Raw genomic sequence first — 20,099 nt, forward strand, 5'->3', positions numbered from 1 at the left:
CATTGATGCACAGAGGATACCCAGTGCTCAAAATCGCATACGAGTTGATGGAAGTAAATCAAAGAGATACACTTCATGTTGAATTAATGTTGCACGATAAGGAAAGAAGGATGTGAAATTTCCTAGATCCCCTGTAGCCTCTCAAAGATAGGTATGGACGTCATCATACAAAACAACAAGACTCTACGAGACACTTGATCATGACTCGTAGAACCTATGAACCTAGAGCTCTGGTACTAACTTGTCACGACCCAAAATTCTCCTAGTCGTGATGGCACCTAAACTGATCCGCTAGGTAAGCCAAATAATAGTCAACAAAACTCTAGTGAAATAATAAGAAATCAATAAGTGAAATAATTGAATTTCCTTGCAATAACACAAGGATGTGTAGTACAAGTCATGAGCCGCTAAGACTTAGATTTATAAAGCTAGTATGAAAATAAATACAACATCTATTTGGGATATACATAAACAGATTACAAATCTAAAACTACCAAGGACAAGTGATAGCTATATCGGGAAAAGCAGGTGCATCTTCAATGACAACTCCCACCATCCATAACAGCATCAGCTCCAAGATTTGAACATAAGGTGCAGAAGTATAGTATGAGTACAACCGACCCCATATACTCAGCAAGTACCATAACTAACCTCGGCGAGGTAATAGTGGCAAGAATTATTAATGTTTCTCGCCAAGTAGCCTGTATAGTTCATAACTCCAACAAGTACAGAAAAATAATATGATCAAGTTATGAGTCACATATAGAACCACATTGTTGAACATAATAACTTAACGTACTCTTCTCAGTCAATGATCCAGCATATAAAGAAGATATGCAAGTAAATCAGGTAAACAACTAATGAAATTGTAAGTAAAGATGAAATGCAATAACCAAACCAAACACTGGCCAGCCTTTCTTCAGAATCTCAATAACCGAACCAAACCACTTATCAGTTTTCCTCAAATCGCATGTACACCATCAAGAAGATACATTATAGGGTGACCCTAGGGGAATGGATCCATATTCACACGCTGCACGACATAGTCACATACAAATAATCATAATCTTCTTGGCATGGTCACAGGTTCAATATCACAATCTACCCGACATGGTCCCGGGCTTAATATCATAATCTGTTCGGCAGTGTCACGTACTCAATATCATAATCCGCCCGCATGTGGTCAAAAGATCAATATCATAATCTGCCTAGCGTGGTCACATGATCAATATCATAATCCCCCTGGCGTGGTCAAAGGCTCGATATCACAAACCGCACGGTGTGGTCAGAGGCTCGATATCACAAACCGCACGGCGTGGTCATATGCTAACAATCCAAACCATATCACACAGAAAGAAAAAATACAAGAATACATGTATATGATCAATGTATATCTTCATACTTCGAGACTGGTATAAGTGACATGCTAAGGTGTATGCATGTGCAAAGTGTTCCATCATAACTCAAATCAGACAATTGCATCACAAAAGTAGCAGTTATCAAGTTCAATCAGGAGATTAACCTCTATGTAACCTCAAACATGATTCAAATAGCTCACAACATGCTTACAAATATAAGAAACATCATAACATAAAGCTTAGCAATTCATTCAAGGCATACCATAGCCTAAACACTACATCTAGCATGAATAATACTCTAGTGCACGCACATGGGCTCAACCCCACACATGAGCGACAACCGTAGCACGTAGCTATCATAAATCATTTAGGCATCTAGTGCCTCAACCAAGTTTAGAGAAGATAATTACCTTTAACAAGCCAAATCGTCGCTCTAGAAGTGCCATCACACACGAATCAACCTCCGAACGGCTAGAAACTAGCCAAAAGTAACTCAAAAACATCAAATAATGGCAAAGGGATCTAATCTAAATGATAAAGGTTGAATCTTTAATCAAATACTCAAAGTCAACCAAAAGGTCAACACGGGTTCATCCATCGGAACCCAACAAAACTTACAAATTTCGACAACCAATTCGAATACAAGTCCAACCATAAAAGTTTCATCCAAATCCGACTCCGAATCTATGTTCAACTCTCAATTTTTCACTTTAGGAAAGTTTTATCAAAACTCCCAAAATGCACTTTCTTATCCTTCAAGCCAAAATCCTTTTTTCTTCTTTAAGATTCGTTGATTTAGAACCAAAATCAATGATAAATTTATGTTATAATTATAAATTCGAGTTAGTCTTACTTACCCCCACTGAAGTAGATGAAAACTCACTCAAAAAGCACCATTTCCTGACCTCCAAAACATTGTGAGCATAGTAACTAAACTCCGAAAGAAGTAAAAATGCAGTAGTTGTCCCAACCCGAATCAGATACTAGATGATTCTAAAACTCACATTTGATAAGCCCAACACAATTCTTGCAAGATTACACCTAATATAGCCTTTTGAATCACTCAATTTCGCCTTAAAATGAGGGAGGTACAATATTTTGAAGTTTTAAATGAAGTTTGGAAATTTCACAGACATTATTGGTATTTTCGGAATTGTTTACACCAGAAAAATCAGCAACGGCAAAATCTTCGTTTTAGCATCCAAAACTCATTCGAAACCTCCTATACACAAACCTTATATGCATTTCAATCATAAAATACGCTATGAACATGCTCGTGCACTAAAAATACCGAAAAGATGTTGTCTTGATCCAATATTGACCATGGTCAAACTCCAAATCCTTAACTTAACTAGTCTCTTAACCAATGATCAAAAATACACTCGAGCCCCTAGGGACTCCATCTAATCATACAAACAAGTACAAATACATTATCCAAACTTATCCAAAGGCTCAAAAAACCCACGGGAACATAACAAAGAATCGAGGCTCAAATCAGATAGAATTTCTCTTAAGTTGTTAAATCTTTTTTCCTTCAAAAGAGTGTCTGAATAACACTTACACTCTTGGGATTACTTCCAAACATCACACATAAGTTCAATTCAACTATATAGACCTATCCAAGTCTCAGAACACCAATTGGAGCACAATAACATCAAAGTTAACTCTTGGTCAAACTTATGAACTCTTAAGTTTTTAAAATTGCCAACTTATGACTAATAGTTTTGAATTCTTCTAGGAACATCCAAAGACGAATACGAACATATGTACAAGTCCAAAATTATCAAACCTACCAGAACCATAAAAACTCAATTCCGAGTCCGTTTACCCAAAAGTCAAACATTGGTCAACTCTTCCAACTTAAAACTTCAAAATCGAGAGACATTCTTCCAAATCAATCATGAACCACTCGAAAACCAAAACCGACCATATACACAAGTCATAACACATCATATGAAGATACTCAAAATCTCAAACTACCGAACAGAACGGTAAATCTAAAAACAACCGATCGGGTCGTTACTGTAAGGCCCCGTAAAAATTTTACCAAAGACCAGGAGTTTCATGGTGCCGAAGTAGACATATGTGTTAATGATCCATGGTTCGAACTTTTTGGGTTGAACAGTATGTTGGGGAGTTGAAGAAACTTTTTAGAAGTGCAGGGCATTTCTACGATCCATTCTGCGGTTGTAGAATTGATATGCGGATCGCAGATCCGCCGCAGATTAAAGCAGAAACTTGAGAAAATTTTTGGACCCTTATGCGGTACATTATGCTGCTGCATAACCCATCGCAAACCCCACATGAAAATTTCCGGAGGTGGAGTTCTAAGGCGCATTATGCGATCACAGAATTGGTCTGTAGACTGCAGAACGAGGCAGAATTGCCCAGTTCCGAAGGGCCATTATGCGGTCCATTCTGCGGACCACAGAAGCATTATGCGGTCGCATATGCGACCACAGATCTATGTCGGGGTTTCATTTTTCTAATTTTTTTTACCCGACACTATTTTGATTAATAGCCCTTGGGGCTCATTTAGAGAGAGAAATCTGATATTTTAGAAAGAAGGGAGAGTGTTCTAGAGAGAGAGAATGAGACCATAGGATAATTGCTCATCAATTCTTGCTCAAAACTTGGGAAATTCACAAGGAAAACTCACAAAGTCTTCATCCAAGAGGTAAGGTTCTAACCCTAGTCTTTAATTTTGAGTTTAGGTAGGAGATGGGTAATTGGGAGTATGATTCTTGGGTATGAGAGTTGTTTATTTTACTTGCATGTACCATCCAGGGTAGTGGGAAGATTGTTGAGCTCTTTTGGATAAACTTTGGGTAGTGGGATGAAAGAATCCACAATGGGAGGACCTTGAAACTTTAATGCACACCTAATGTTTGATAAAATGCTTAAGTGGGCTGAAACTATGAACTCTCTCCTAATTTATGTTCAATTTTGCTATATTTCTAAATAGATCGACGAGGCTAAGAATTCCAGAATATTGTAGTAATTTAAAAAGCTCGAGGCGAGGTATGTTGGCTAAGCTCTTCTTTTAGAATTGAACCCCACAATATCGTTGTAAGTCCCGTGATGCTTATTATAAATTAATTATTCCAAATAAGCCTTATGTCAAAATAGATATGCATTCAATATGTATTCCAGAGATTCTTGTTATGTTGAGTCACCGTTGAGAATATGGTTTAAGAATGGGCTGTGAGTTATTATGTTATGATTTAAAAACATAATTCTAATGAAAGTTATCATGTAAAATTGTGTAAGAAATTACATGTGCCTAAGACCCTAAATTGCTCAAGTATGTGTTTGAAGTCTTAAATTGAAAAGCCTTGTTGTTGATTACCCATGATGATGTTTGAAAGTGAAATAGTGAGCATGAACTATGAAGTATGGCCAACATGCCAAGAATGATATTGCGTTATGGCCAACAGGGCCAATAAAATGAATAACATGTAAGAGGATATGAAATGAGTGGTAAATCCTTTTAATAATAAATGTCTTGGGAGTGTTGTTTAGCCACCGAGGAAGGGTAGGTCTGAACAACCTAACCCCGAAACTACACGTGCCTGTGTACGAGTGATTGAGGGGTAAATCCTCGTGTTAATGTGATGAGATTGTTTCCCCTTATATGGGATAAGATTGGTGTGTTGAGATGTTTCCCCTTAAATGGGATGGGATTATTTCTAGCGAAATGTGATGTGATGTCGACCTACACAGCATTGTGGTGAGACGGCTTAGCCGATCGGGCTGAGATCGGACGCCACTCCACGCACATGCTGGTATTATGAGTGTATGTATCTGGGTGAAACGGTCTGGGTGAGACGGCTTAGCCGATCGGGCTGAGATCAGACTCCGAGCTAAAACACAGTGGTGTATCGGTGCTAAAGATCTCCCAACTTAAATTACTAAAATTTACTTGAAATTTAACTTTTCCCTAACTTGACACCTTGTTAATGTCTGAGTTGATTATTGATTTCATGTTTTATTCTCCGTTTACTGTTACTCATTCTATTGAGAGGGTGTTTAGTTTTACATAGTAGTAGTATTCCATATGTACTAACGTCCCTTTTGCTGGGGGCACTGCATCTTTAATAGATGCAGGTAGTTCCATAGCATGTGGTATTGATCAGTGATAGCAGCACTTCATTTCGGGGTCCTGTATCTCTTATCCTTTGTACATAGTGTTTTGAAGTATAGCTGGGGCCTTGTTGCCGGCACTGTCTTAGCACTCTTTTGTTCCTGTTAGAGGCTCTGTAGACATAGTGTGGGTTGTACCTAATTGTGGGAAGGTTAACTAAACATGTTGTAATCGTATCATTTGTTCCACCTTAATTATGATTGTACTATATTCTGTCTCAAAGACTGGTTAATGACGTAACTAATGTAAATAAACTAGTGTTATTCACATGACCTCTTACGGTCTAATTAACGAAATGTATTCTTCTCTTTATTCATGGGTGAGTTGGGTAGACGGAACTGTGCAGGCTTGCTCGACCGGGGTAACTCTGTTGAGCACCAGTCACGTTCCCCGAGGTCGGGGCGTGACAAACTTGGTATCAGAGCCTAAGGTTTTAAAGTGTCCTAGGATGTCTCGGAGCCGTGTCTAGTAGAGTCCTTCTTATCAGTGTGTTTTCGACCACATCTGTAATTAGGAGGCTACTTGAGCATTTAGGAATAATACCCTTCTTTGATGTTCTAGATGGTGCAATAAAGATGATTGTAAGATTGTTCCTCCTTTAACTCGTGCTATGATCTAACTTTCAATACATAGCGCCTAAGAAGAAGGCAAGAACTGGCCAAGGAGCCCATGTCACCACAAGAGTGGCAATTGATTTGATACTTGATGATGCGGGTGAGCACCAGAGTGGTGACAACATTCCCCCAACTACTACAATGCCTGATTCCACTACACCTGATCAGATTGCACCAGTTCAACCTATTGAGGGTGCAACGAACCCTCCAACTAATATTCCAGTTCCACCTCCAACCCCAGCTTCCGGTTTCGGTGTATCTGATGGGGATCCTAGGGGAGCCATACAGATGTTGGCTCAGATAGTGGCTTCCCAGGCCCATAGATCAAATGTTACACCCAGTTCTTCTAGTCAGCCAGGGGATTCCACTAGTTCCAGGGTGAACAGATTTCTCCAGTTGGATCCTCCAGTGTTCATAAGTACTGATCCTGAGGAGGACCCCCAGGACTTCATTGATAAGAAGCACAAGATTCTCTGAGTTGTGCGTGCTACTAAGATGGAGGGAGAAGAGTTGGCCTCCTACCACCTGAAAGGGGTGGCCTATTATTGGTTTGATATGTGGGAGGACTCCCGTGAGGAGGGAAGCCATCCGGTGAGGTGGAGTGAGTCTGCCGATGCTTTCGTTGATCATTTCTTGCCTGCCGAGACTAAGGCAGCCCGTGCCACCTAGTTTGAGAGCATAAAACAAGGTAGCATGAGTGTGTGGGAGTATCATATGAGATTCGTGCGCCTGTCCAATTATGCCATCTACATGTTGCTCACTGTGGAGGCTAGAGTGCGTCGGTTTGTGCAGGGCCTTAGCCCCTTAGTTATTAATGAGGCCACTACAGCTACCTTGAATTCTGATATGAACTATGGTAAGATGGTGGCATTCGCTCAAGCCACAATGACCCACAAATAGAAGAATAGAATAGAGCGTGAGAGCAGCAGCAAGGCCCGTTCCGCGGGCAATTTTGGTTGTTCTTCTTCTGGTGGTGGTGGTGGTAGGTCAGCATTCAGGGGAGGGTCATCAGGGCCATCCCAGTTTTTTGCTCAGTTTTAAGTCAGTGCACCACCATCAGGGCCCAGTCAGCAGCAGGGGGGCCATTTTAGGCCCAGCCAGGGCAATATGGGATCCTACCAGCAGGGTCGGTCTGGTGGGAGATTTCAGTAGCAACGGAGGCCCCCATGCCCTAGGTGTAGGAAGATGCACTTTGGGGACTGCTACATGGACCAGCCCATATGCTACGGGTGTGGAATAAGGGGTCACATTCAGAGAGATTGTCATTCGTCTCACCAGAGCATGGGCAAGGGTACAACACAACAGCTAGTTTTGCAGCTACTACATCCGCAACACCTCCTTCAGCTCGAGGCACCCCGGCAACCACAGGGCGTGGTGCTACTATGGGTGGCGCACAGAGTTCTGGAGGACCCGGCCTTTTCTATGCTATGAGGGGTCACCAGAGCTTAGAGGCTTCTTCATATGTTGTCACGGGTATATTTACTGTCCAATCTCATGATGTGTATGCTTTTATTTACTGTCCAAACTTGACTGTCGAACTAAAACTGTTAGGTTTGAATTTCCAAATGAGTTAGTGATTGAATGGAAGTGATGCCAAAGGGTAGGTTTATTTCTTACCTTAAGGCCACGAAGATGATTAACAAAGGGTGTATCTACCATTTGGTACGGGTTACGAACACTGATGCAGAGGCACCTACACTTGAGGCTATGCTGGTTGTGAATGAATTTTTGGAGGTCTTTCCGGATGAGCTCCCTGGGATCCTGCCAGATAGGGAGATTGATTTTGGGATTAATATGATCTCAGGCACACAACCTATACCTATTCCACCCTACAGAATCTCACCGGCACAATTGAAAGATTTGTTAGAGAAAGGCTTCATCTGTCCGAGTGTGTTGCCTTGGGGCACGCCGGTTCTATTTGTAAGAAAGAAGGATGGGTCGCTAAGAATGTGCATTGACTATCGCCAGCTCAACAAGGTTACAATCAAAAATAAGTACCCACTTCCAAGGATAGATGACTTGTTTGATCAATTGCAGGGTGCTAAGTACTTCTCTAAGATCGATTTAAGATTCGGGTATCACGAGTTGAAGTTTAGGGAGCAGGATATTCTGAAAAAAGCTTTCAGGACCCGCTATGGGCACTTTGAATTTCTGGTAATGTCTTTTGGGCTAACAAATGCCCCGGCAGCTTTCATGGACCTTATGAATCGAGTCTTCAAGCCTTTTCTTGACTCAATCGTGATATTGTTCATTGACGATATTCTGGTATATTCACGAAGTCGAGAGGACCATGCCAATCACCTCAGGGTAGTTCTACAGACCCTATATCAGGACAAGTTGTATGTGAAGTTTTCGAAATGTGAATTTTGGCTCGAATCTGTCATGTTCTTGGGTCATGTCGTCTCCAGAGAGGGGATTATGGTCGACCCTCAGAAGATTTCAGCGGTGAAGAATTGGCCTAGACCTACTACCCCAACTGAGATTCGCAGTTTAATGGGCCTAGCTGGATAATACAGGAAGTTTGTGGAGGGTTTCTCTACCCTTGCCTCTCCGTTGAGTAAATTGGCGCAGAAGGCAGTTAAGTTCCAATTGTCAAATGCTTGTGAAAGGATCTTCCACGAGTTGAAATCAAGATCGACTATGGCACCAGTGTTGACTCTACCAGAGGGTACAGATGGATTTGTGGTATATTGCGATGCTTCAAGGCTTGGACTCGGATGTGTATTAATGCAACATGGCAAGGTTATAGCTTATGCTTCTAGGCAAATCAGAATCATGAAAAGAACTATCCAACACATGACTTAGAGCTTGTAGCGGTGGTCTTTGCATTGAAGATTTGGTGTCATTATTTGTATGGGGTCCATGCGGATATATTTACGGACCATAAGAGCCTTTAATATATATTCAAACAGAAGGAATTGAATCTGAGGCAGAGAAGATGGCTTGTGTTACTCAAGGATTATGACATCGACATCCTATATCATCTGGGGAAGGCTAATGTTGTAGCGGATGCTCTTAGCCGGAAATCTATTGGTAGTTTAGCTCACTTGGAGGCATATCAAAGGCCGATGGCCAAGGAGGTTCATCGGTTGGCTAGTTTGGGAGTTCGCCTTGCGGATTCTAGTGAAAGATGAGTGATTGTGCAAAATAGGGCTGAATCGTCATTTGTGGTGGAAGTCAAGGAGAAGCAATACAATGATCTATTGTTGGTACTATTGAAGGAGAGGATTCATAAACATAAGATCATGGCCTTTTCCCTTGGCGTTGATGTCATGACTCAAAACCTAACATGTCGTGATGGCGCCTATCGATAGTACTAGGCAAGCCGACGTTCCGAAATACTCCAGTAATTCAATAGAAAAGGTAGTTTAAAACTTTTTCATATCAGAAATGTTTCATAAAAACCAAAGTCGAACTCAATATAAAATCAAAATGCGGAAACTAGCCCCAAACATCGGGGTGTCACTAAGTCATGAGCATCTAGATAACCAAACTAATACAACCAGTGTCTAAGTATCAATACAAGACCGAAAGAAATATAGAAGGAGAGACAAGGTCCTGCGGACGCCGGCAACTACCTCGTAGTCTTCGGTACTCGATCCGCCCGAACTCAACGACCTCTGTGATCAAACGCACCTGGATCTGCACCTGAAGTGCAGGGTGTAGCATGAGTACAACCAACTTAGCAAGTAACAGAAATAAATAAGGAACTGAGAAGCAGTGACGAGCTATAGAGTACAGTTCATTTTCAATAATTCCAGCAAGGATTAGACATACTTTCAAATCCGGCAGTTTAAGTCAAATAAGTTTTATACATTTAAAATGCAGGTACTCCGGATATAGAAACATTCAGAAATTTCATAACAAAGACAGATAGAAACTAAGTGCATCAATAATTGAACAGCAAATATAGCCTCTCAGGGCAACAGTCACTCAAACCACAACAGTCACTCAAACCCTCAACAACTCGGCACTCAACTCTTTGCCCTCAATGCACACGCTCAATAGGTACATGCGCGACCAAGCTCAACTCTAACCGAATGACACACCTTTCAATAATAACGATGCCAAGTCAACAACTCCAACCCGGCGTAGAATACACATCCTCATTGGGCCTACTAATGGGCCCCCAAATCCACCCCGACCATCCGTAAATGAATAAATAGCCCTTCAAAAGTCCAAAATGATCTAACCATAACAAATACCACCATCTAGCTAACTTTGGCCACAACTTCACAGTTCGCAACCCCGAAACAATCTGCTTCTGAGAACTCCCAGTCTCCAAATCCATAGAACACACGAATCACCATAGTTGAAACCAACTCTGCCACTCGAATGACCAACACATCTATCATACATAATCATCCCCACAAGAAATACTTTTATAATTCTTCCATGCCACATAGTAAAATCTGAACATCAATAGTCTATCAACCAGGCGAGTACTGCAATACCAATGAAGCATCCGTAAGTCAAAACACAGTGCGCCTTCTGATATGCGTAACCTTCTCGGGCAATACCAAGTAGTTATCTCATTCATCTAAACATCGAAGACCGTCTATATTTTCTAAGAATTTATGTCTTCCCTTCAAAACTAAACTGTGACCTTGCACACGCAAATCTCAATCCACATACAACACACCGCATCTATTATGCCATCATACAAAAAGTACAAGAATCTCATAATCAACTCTAAGTCACAACCAGAATACATACCTGGTCCTTTAGAAACCTTCCATTTGATCTCATCTAGGAGAAAACCACAATATGCAACATGCTCCTCACGCCAGTAGGAAATATCCACCTCGAACTGTGTTAGAAGTCATCAAGAACACTTGGAATCAATTTGTACATAACCAAGCTATCATAACTGAATCCCTCTAACTCAACCAAGCCACACAGGTCACCAAAACCCACGAGCATTTGCACAAAACACTGTAGAGACTCACCACATCATAAGTACCCAAAGAACCAATCATATCCATTACAGTGCTGATCCAACCTACTACAAAATTGTCCTATGTCTCCGAGTTCCTTCCGAATTACCCTCAAGGTGACACTTCTCCTTGCCAGAACACCACGATCCTTAACTAAAACTCACCCCACAAGATTCTAGCATAAAACCACACCACCATGAGGCCCATAAGCCATTGTATTTCCTCTTAAGCACCCCAAAAATACCACAACCGAGACACTCACTCGGAAGAGACCTTCTGAGAATCTAAAGTTGTTTCCTTCACCTTCCTGATACTGAAATGTATAATCCATAATGATATAGAAATACCGCGTGTCGACATCATCCAATGTAAATACCAGATTCTAGCCATATACAAATCCGAAAAATTTCCCAATTGCTACATATAACTCCTAAATCCATTAGAACGTTATCGAGAGTCATCCAAAGAAGTAATCCATAGATCAGCTTAGCCTTCTCCATAGGTGCGCCAATTCCCTTGCTTCTTCGATCACCGCACCTGCGCAAAACCAATCGCCGGTGCGCAACACCAGAACCAGTTCCTCTTCAGCAATGCAACATGAGACAAAAATGATCCGAACCTTGTCCGCAACTCACCCGAGCCCCTCGGGACCCCGTCCAAATATACCAACACGTCCCATAACATAACATGGATCTACTCGAGGCCTCAAATCACGCATAACAATATAAAAACTACGAATCGCATCTCAAATCAAACATAATGAACTTTAAATCTTTCAACTTCCAAAACTCATGCCGAAGCAAATCAAATCAACTCGGAATGAACTCAAATTTTGCACACAAGTAACAAAAGACATAATGAAGCAATTCCAATACCCAAAACCACAATACAAATTTGATATCCTTAAAGTCAACTCTCGGTCAAACTTATAAGCTTTCCAAACATTCATATTTCTAACTTTAAAGCTTCAATCATGAAATTCATTTTTCGAAATCAATTCTGAATAACCTGAAAACCAAAATTGACAATTCGCACAAGTCATAATATATAATACGTAGATATTCATGCCCTCAAACCATCGAGCGAAGTGCAAATGCTCAAAACGACTGGCTGGGTCGTTACATTCTCCATTCACTTAAATATCCATTCGTCCTCGAATGTGCCAAGAGTTGTTCATAGGCTGTCAAATCATTGTGTAACCTTACCATGCACATACCCGGGGGTGATCCCACGTCACCCCAATCCATGTAAGCTTGACAACACTTCATAACTAAAGATCATTACTTTAACCTTAGTCCGTAAGCCTTAGAACCCAATTTCCAACATCTGGAATCCTTTACAACACCCGAATCTCGCATCTACACACAGTATGAGTTCGAACAAGCTGTATCAAGCCATAACCATAACCCAAGATGTTATCACATGATATACCACACCACTCGCATACTCGTATCAATAATTCCCGATTACAGTAACTGCTCAAAACTTACCCGATACTGGTAGTAAACCTCATATCAAATAAAACCACATTCAAAACCTTCGTACACTACCGATGATGAAAGAAACACGCAAAAACTCATAACAACTCATCAGATCAACAAGTCATGGAGCTCCCCCTCCTTCGACACGAACTATAGCAAATTTGTAAGTCGACTTTGATATTATCCTTCCAAACATACCGTAATAAATTCGATAGCAATCACTTCAGGCCAAAAGACTCCATCTTATCAAGTACAAGCTACTCTACTGACATGCCATGCCAATACTACTTAGAATCACAAACTTTGCAATTTGTGCACCAATAAGCAAAAATTCAAATGCACTGAAAGATGGAAAATGACTCAAATGAGAGAACCGTACCTCAAGCTCAATAAGTACCACCACCAACGCAATGCTACAAACCCATCACACATAGTAGAACCAAAACACATGAATCTATCACTACGGATCATACCCCAACATAGTCCCGCTGCAATGCATAACCCATCCAAACACCAGCTTAGATGAAATATCTCCAGTCATCATGCTTAAAATCAACAACTAACGCAATTCGAATCAAATACATGAAGTGTATGACCATAACCACAGAGAAGCAAATAGCACAATATACCCTAACTGGAAAAGGCCATAACCATGGTGCTATCAGCCATTCCACCCCCAATCACCATCTCGGTCGAATTCTACTATAAGGCCCAAACAGAACCGCACCATGTGTGCATATAACTAACGAGTCACAACCCCTCGTAGAATAGAAGAGTAACTCATAGAACATATCAGAACATAAAAGAGCTCAACTCTAACCGAATGACACCCCTTTCAATAATAACGATGCCAAGTCAACAACTCCGACCCGGCGTAGAATACACATCCTCATTGAGCCTACCAATGGGCCCCCAAATCAACCCCGACCATACGTAAATGAATAAATAGCCCTTCAAATTTCCACAATGATCTAACCATAACAAATACCACCATCTAGCTAACGTTGGCCACAACTTCACAGTTCGCAACCCCGAAACAATCTGCTTCTGAGAACTCCCAGCCTCCAAATCCATAGAACACACGAATCACCATAGCTGAAACCAACTCCGCCACTGGAATGACCAATACATCTATCATACATAATCATCCCCACAAGAAATACTTTTATAATTCTTCCATGCCACATAGAAAAATTTGAACATCAGTAGTCTATCAACCAGGCGAGTACTGTAATATCAATGAAGAATCCGTAAGTCAAATCACAGTGCACCTTCCGAGATGCGCAACCTTCTCAGGCAATACCAAGTAGTTATCGCATTCATTTAAACATCGAAGACCGTCCATGTTGTCTAAGAATTTATGTCTTCCCTTCAAAACTAAACCGTGACCTTGCACACGCAAATGTCAATTCACATACAACACACCGCATCTATGATGCCATCATATGAAAAGTACAAGAATCTCATAATCAGCTCTGAGTCATAAGCAGAATACATACCTGGTCAGTTAGAAACCTTCCATTTGATCTCATCTAGGAGAAAACCACAATACACAACATGCTCCTCACGCCAATATGAAATATCCACCTCGAACTGCGGTAGAAGCCATCAAGAACACTTGGAATCTATTTGCACATAACCAAGCTATCAGAACCGAATCCCTCTAACTCAACCAAGCCACGTAGGTTGCCGAAACCCAAGAGCTTTCCACAAAACACCTATAGAGACTCACCACATCATAAGTACCCAAAGAACCGATCATATCCATTACCGTGTTGATCCAACCTACAACAAAATTGTCCTATGTCTCCGAGTTCTTTCCGAATTACCCTCAAGGTGACACTTCTCCTTGCCAGAACACCATGATTCTTAACTAAAACTCACCCCACGATATTCTAGCATAAAACCACACAACCATGAGGCCCATAAGCCGCCATATTCCCTTTTATGCACCCCAAAAATACCACAACCGAGACACTCACTCGGAAGAGACCTTCTGAGAATCTAAAGTTGTTTCCTTCACTTTCCTGATACTGAAATGTATAATCCATAATGATATAGAAATACCGCGAGTCTCGACACCATCCAATGTAAATCCCAGATTTTAGCCATATACAAATCCTGAAAATTCCCCAATTGATACATATAACTCCTAAATCCATTAGAACCTTCTCGAGAGTCATCCACTCCGCTAAAATCTCAACCGCACCACCCAAACGAGCCGAATGACCTGTGTCCCATTAGCACGATGACACCCAAAGAAGTAATCCACACCTCTAAGCAACCGAGCAAATTCCTACTCCATGCGCACTACATCCTTCATGAATAACATCTCAATCATTCCATGATTCCCATATACCCATAAAGTGTAATACATCATGCATGCAGAAATTTCCTTCCTTAAGTCATCCTCAAAACCAATATTTGCAATTCATAACCGATCCACAAGTATGCCTCATACTGAAACTAATACAATACATAACTGTGCAATCAACTCGTCGATAATAGACTCCCCCACTTGGCTCAAAGCCATGGAATTAAACATCTGATAACTTACAATAACCATACGCCATTACTGCCATAATACCGCGATGAGAGTCAACTAAATCCTTCATAAACTCATGCAACACAAACCACATAATACCTCAAATCATATACTAAGCTCACATTCATCCTTGTGGCGGACAAGTCAACTTTCTCAACCAATCCAAACACAAATCAGAACACTTATACCCACTGGTAGAAAAGAAAGAATCCACTCAACATCATAAGGACCACACGCACACATCCGTAAATTACCCAGCAGATGATAACCCAACTGCTTTGCCTCAAACTAACATCTCTTTATACCCTTTTACAACCACAACTACTATGCAATCACTTAATCATCCTGATTCTGAACTCATCAATAAGACATGAGAATCTAATTCATTCCACAATTAAACATCATGAAAGATCCTTCAACACACTCATAACTCGAGACTGTACGTCACATCAAGATAGAAATCAAGCACCCAATCATCCTTTTACATCTCAAGCAAACTCCCCTCATCACATTTAGGCCATCTGAACACATCCCGCACTCGCATCATACTCATCGTATAGCCATCCAACCACTCATCGAGCCACAAATCCCACTCATAGGGACACTGCCGTACATATATGTCAAAAAGCATATACTCACACAATTGCAACTACCGAGCCTAAGTTACGGTCTAAACCTGGCCTCAAGTCCTCCAGATTGGCCCATCACCAAACACCGAAAACACATCTCGTAACTCATTCATAGAATCACAAGTCGTCGATGCACAGCTGATACTAAGCGCTCATATACGCATACGTGTGAGTGGAAGAAATTAAATGAGATACGTTTCAAGCTGAATTTATATTGCATGATAAGAAAAGAAAGATGGGTACTGACATCACCATACCGATCCTCAAGACTCTACTAGACAACTGCTCATGACTCGTAGAACTGATGAACCTAGAGCTCTGATACCAACTTGTCATGATCCAAAATCCATCTAGTCGTGATGGTACCTAACCTAAACCCACTAGGTAAGCCAATTAATGGTAAACCAATTCCAATGAGATTCATTAAGAGAGGTAATGATAATACAATTGAACGTTTATACAATGAATTTCCAAAGACTGGTAGTACAAATCATGAACTTCTAAGATTTAGAGTTTACAAAGTTGGTATGAAATAAATACATCACCTGTTTGAAATATACATGAACAGATTAATAATTCTAAAGCTACCAAGAACAACAGGAAGAAATGACTGAAATGCAAGTACGTCTTCAATGCCAACTCCCGCCATACACAGCAACATCAACATCAAAAATCTGCACACAAGGTGCAGAAGTGTAGTATGAGTACAACCGACCCCATGTACTCAATAAGTAACAAATCTAACCTTAGGTTGAAAGTAGTGACGAGCTAGGACAAGGGTCAGAGTCCAACACCAATAGCCAACAACAACTCATTACTATATAATAAAAGTGGTACAAGAAATAACTTAGAGATATAATTCTCAGCTCATTCACAGTTCTAGAAAATAGGCATGCTTTTCAAGTATAACAGTGAAAAACCCAAATCTTGTACTAAAATCACCAAAATATAAATAAATATGAAAAACTGTGATTTTTCTCAAAAACTTTCAACAACAGGTAAGATGTCTCATTATCAAATGGCATGAGGAAAGTACGTCTCTATGCCTACATGTCAATGTGTATGTGAAGTCATAAATGATGCAATATCGTACAACATAAGAAAAATGCATCTCTATGCCTGTATATCAAGTGTGCATGTCGAATGCAATGCAACACAGTGATAAAACCATATGCATACTCTCAGAGTGACAATTCACTCAGTCCTACCAGTCACTCAGTCCTCACAGTCACTCAATCCTCCCAATCACTTGGCACTCGCTCTCGGTAGTGGCACTCGCACTCGCACTCGGTACTCGCACTCAGTAGGTACCTGCGCTCACTGTGGGTTTGTAGACTCTGGAGGGGAAGATCCAGCCCAAGCACTATAATAAGCCAATCATGGCATGAATCAATAAATACTGTTGCGGCGTGCAGCCCGATCCCATAAATATCACTCTCAAACAAGCCATCGGCTTCACTCAGTCATAAATCTCTCGAGTCACTCGAGCTCACAATGTCATGAAAATCAGCCCAAAAATGATGATATGAAAATCACCTCAACACTAAATACATATCACATTATTCAGGGGTTCATACCTTCAGCACCAAGTTTAGAAATATTACTTACTTCAAACAAGCTGAATCCAATACACAATAAGCGAAACAATACTCCAGAAATGACATCCCGTGCATACCGACCTTCGAACGGCTCAAAACTAGCCAGAAGCAACTAGAATACATCAAATAATGCCTAAGAAAATAACTCCAAATGATAAAGGTTGAATCTTTAATCAAAACGCCAAAGTCAACCAAAATTTCAAACCCGAGCCCGCGCCTCAGAACTAGACAAAACTCAAAATATCCAACAACCCATTCAATTACGAATCCAACCATACTAGTATCACTCAAATCCGACTCTGAATCGATGTTCAAAACTCAAACAATCACTCTATGAAACTTTAGACAAAAACCCTCAATTTCTCTTTTGGATTCATCAACCAAATACCAAAAACGAGAATAGATTCATGAAATAAAACCAAAACCGAGTAGAGAACACTTACCCCAATTCATATGCTGAAAATTGCTTCAAAAATCATCTCAACCGAGCTCCATAGCTCCAAATATGATTAAAATGGACAACCCTCGATTTTATAGCTTCTGCCCAGCAATTTTCGCATTAGCGAAATAATTCCCGCTTCTGCGGACTCGCATGTGCGACCCAACCTTCGCTTCTGCGAATGGGACCAAACTCAGCAGCCACTGCTTCTGCGGTCATAATGTCCGCATCTGCGGACCCGCTTCCACGCCCAACTTCCGCACTTGCGGACTCTACTCCAAGCCAAGAGTTTCGCTCCTACGCCAATGATCTCGCTTCTACATGCACGAAGGTGCGCTTCTTACTCCGCATCTGTGATGGTTCCACGCACTATCCTTATTTGCAGGTGCGCCAATTCCCTCATTTCTGCGACCAATGCACCTGCGCAAAACCAATCGCAGATGCACAACACCAGAACTAGTCTTCTTCAGCAATGCAACATGAGACAAAAATGATTTGAACCTCGTCCGAAACTCACCCGAGCCCCTCGGGACCCCATACAAATATACCAACAAGTCGCATAATATAATACGGACCTACTCGAGGCCTCAGATCACCCATAACAACATCAAAACTACGAATCGCACATCAAATCAAACATAATGAACTTTGAATCTTTCAACTTCCAAAACTCACGCCGAAACATATCAAATCAACTCGGAATTAACTCAAATTTTGTGCAAAAGTCTCAAATGACATAACGAAGCTATTCCAATTCCCGGAACCATAATCCGAATACGATATCCTAAAAGTCATTTCTCGGTCAAACTTATAAGCTTTCCAAACCTTCAAATTTCCAACTTTAAAGCTTCAATCATGAAATTCATTTTTCCAAATCAATTCCGAATAACCTGAAAACCAAAACTGACGATTCGCAAAATTCATAATACATCATATGAAGCTACTCATGCCCTCAAACCACCGAGCGAAGTGCAAATGCTCAAAATGACCGGCTGGGTCTTTACAATGCAAGATCCACTTATGTTGCTGACCCTTTGCTTATACGACAATAACTTCGCTTTTATGGATATGCTCATATGCACTCAATGTACATCTGTGCATGCACTTCTACGCTCAAACTTCCACATCTGCGGACTCCCAAGCCCAGGACAACAATGCTTCTGTGATTCCTTCCTCGCTTCTGCAACATCGTAAATGCGCAACATGGTCCGCTTCTGCAACCTCGCACATACGCGAAAGTTCTACAGGTGTGAAACAACAAAACTAGTAGCTGCCTTCCAACTCCAATCTCGTTCCGGGTGGTACGAAACCTAGTCGAGCCCCTCAAGACCTTGTTCAAGCATACAAACAAGTCCCAAAACATGACACTAACCTACTCGAGGTCTCAAATTACACTAAGTAACATTAAAACCACAAAGCTCATCTCAATTCAAACTTAATGAACTATCCAAACTTCTAATTTCCAAACTTACGTCGAACCACAGCTAAACAACTCAGAGTGACTCCAAATATTGCACACAAGTCATACACCATACGAACCTATCCCAAGGCTCACAAAACCAAACGAACCACGATAAAAAATTAATAGGTTCTCATCCAACTGCACTGAACTAAAATCCAACACATGTGACTGGTCCTCATAATACTTCCGAAGCATAGAAATATGAAACACCGAATGAATTCCCAACAAGCTGGATGGATAAGAAAGTCTATAGGCCACCTAACCAACTCTCTCTAACACCTCAAAGAGACCACTATCATGAGGGATCAAGTTGCACTTCTTCCCAAATCTCATCACATCCTTCATAGGCGAAACATAAAGAAGAACCTTCTCACCCTCCATTAAAGCCACAACATGAACCTTCCTATCATCATAACTCTTTTTCATGGACTTTGTTGTACGAAGCCGCTCCTGAATTAATTTAACCTTATCCAAAGCATTACTAACCAAATACGTGCCCAACAATATAGACTCGCCAGGCTCAAACGAGCCAACCAAAGAATAACATTGCCTCACTTATAAGGGCTTATACGGAGTCATCTGGATGCTCGAGTGGTAGCTGTTGTTGCATGCAAACTCCACTAATCGAAGAAACCGATTGGTCTATCCTCCGAAATCAACAATATAGGACTTCAACATATCCTCCAAGATCTGAATGATCCGCTCGTACTGCCATCCATCTGAGGGTGCAATGTAGTACTCAACTCCACCTACATACCCAACTCACACTGTACAACCCTCCAAAAGTGCGCTATAAACTGAGTGCCCCAGTCGAGATGATAGACACATGCACACCATGCAAGTAGACAATATCTATAATGTAGACCTTAGCCAACTGCTCCGAATGTAGGAA

Source organism: Nicotiana tomentosiformis, chromosome 3, assembly GCF_000390325.3.
Source record: "Nicotiana tomentosiformis chromosome 3, ASM39032v3, whole genome shotgun sequence".
Lineage (NCBI taxonomy): Eukaryota > Viridiplantae > Streptophyta > Magnoliopsida > Solanales > Solanaceae > Nicotiana > Nicotiana tomentosiformis.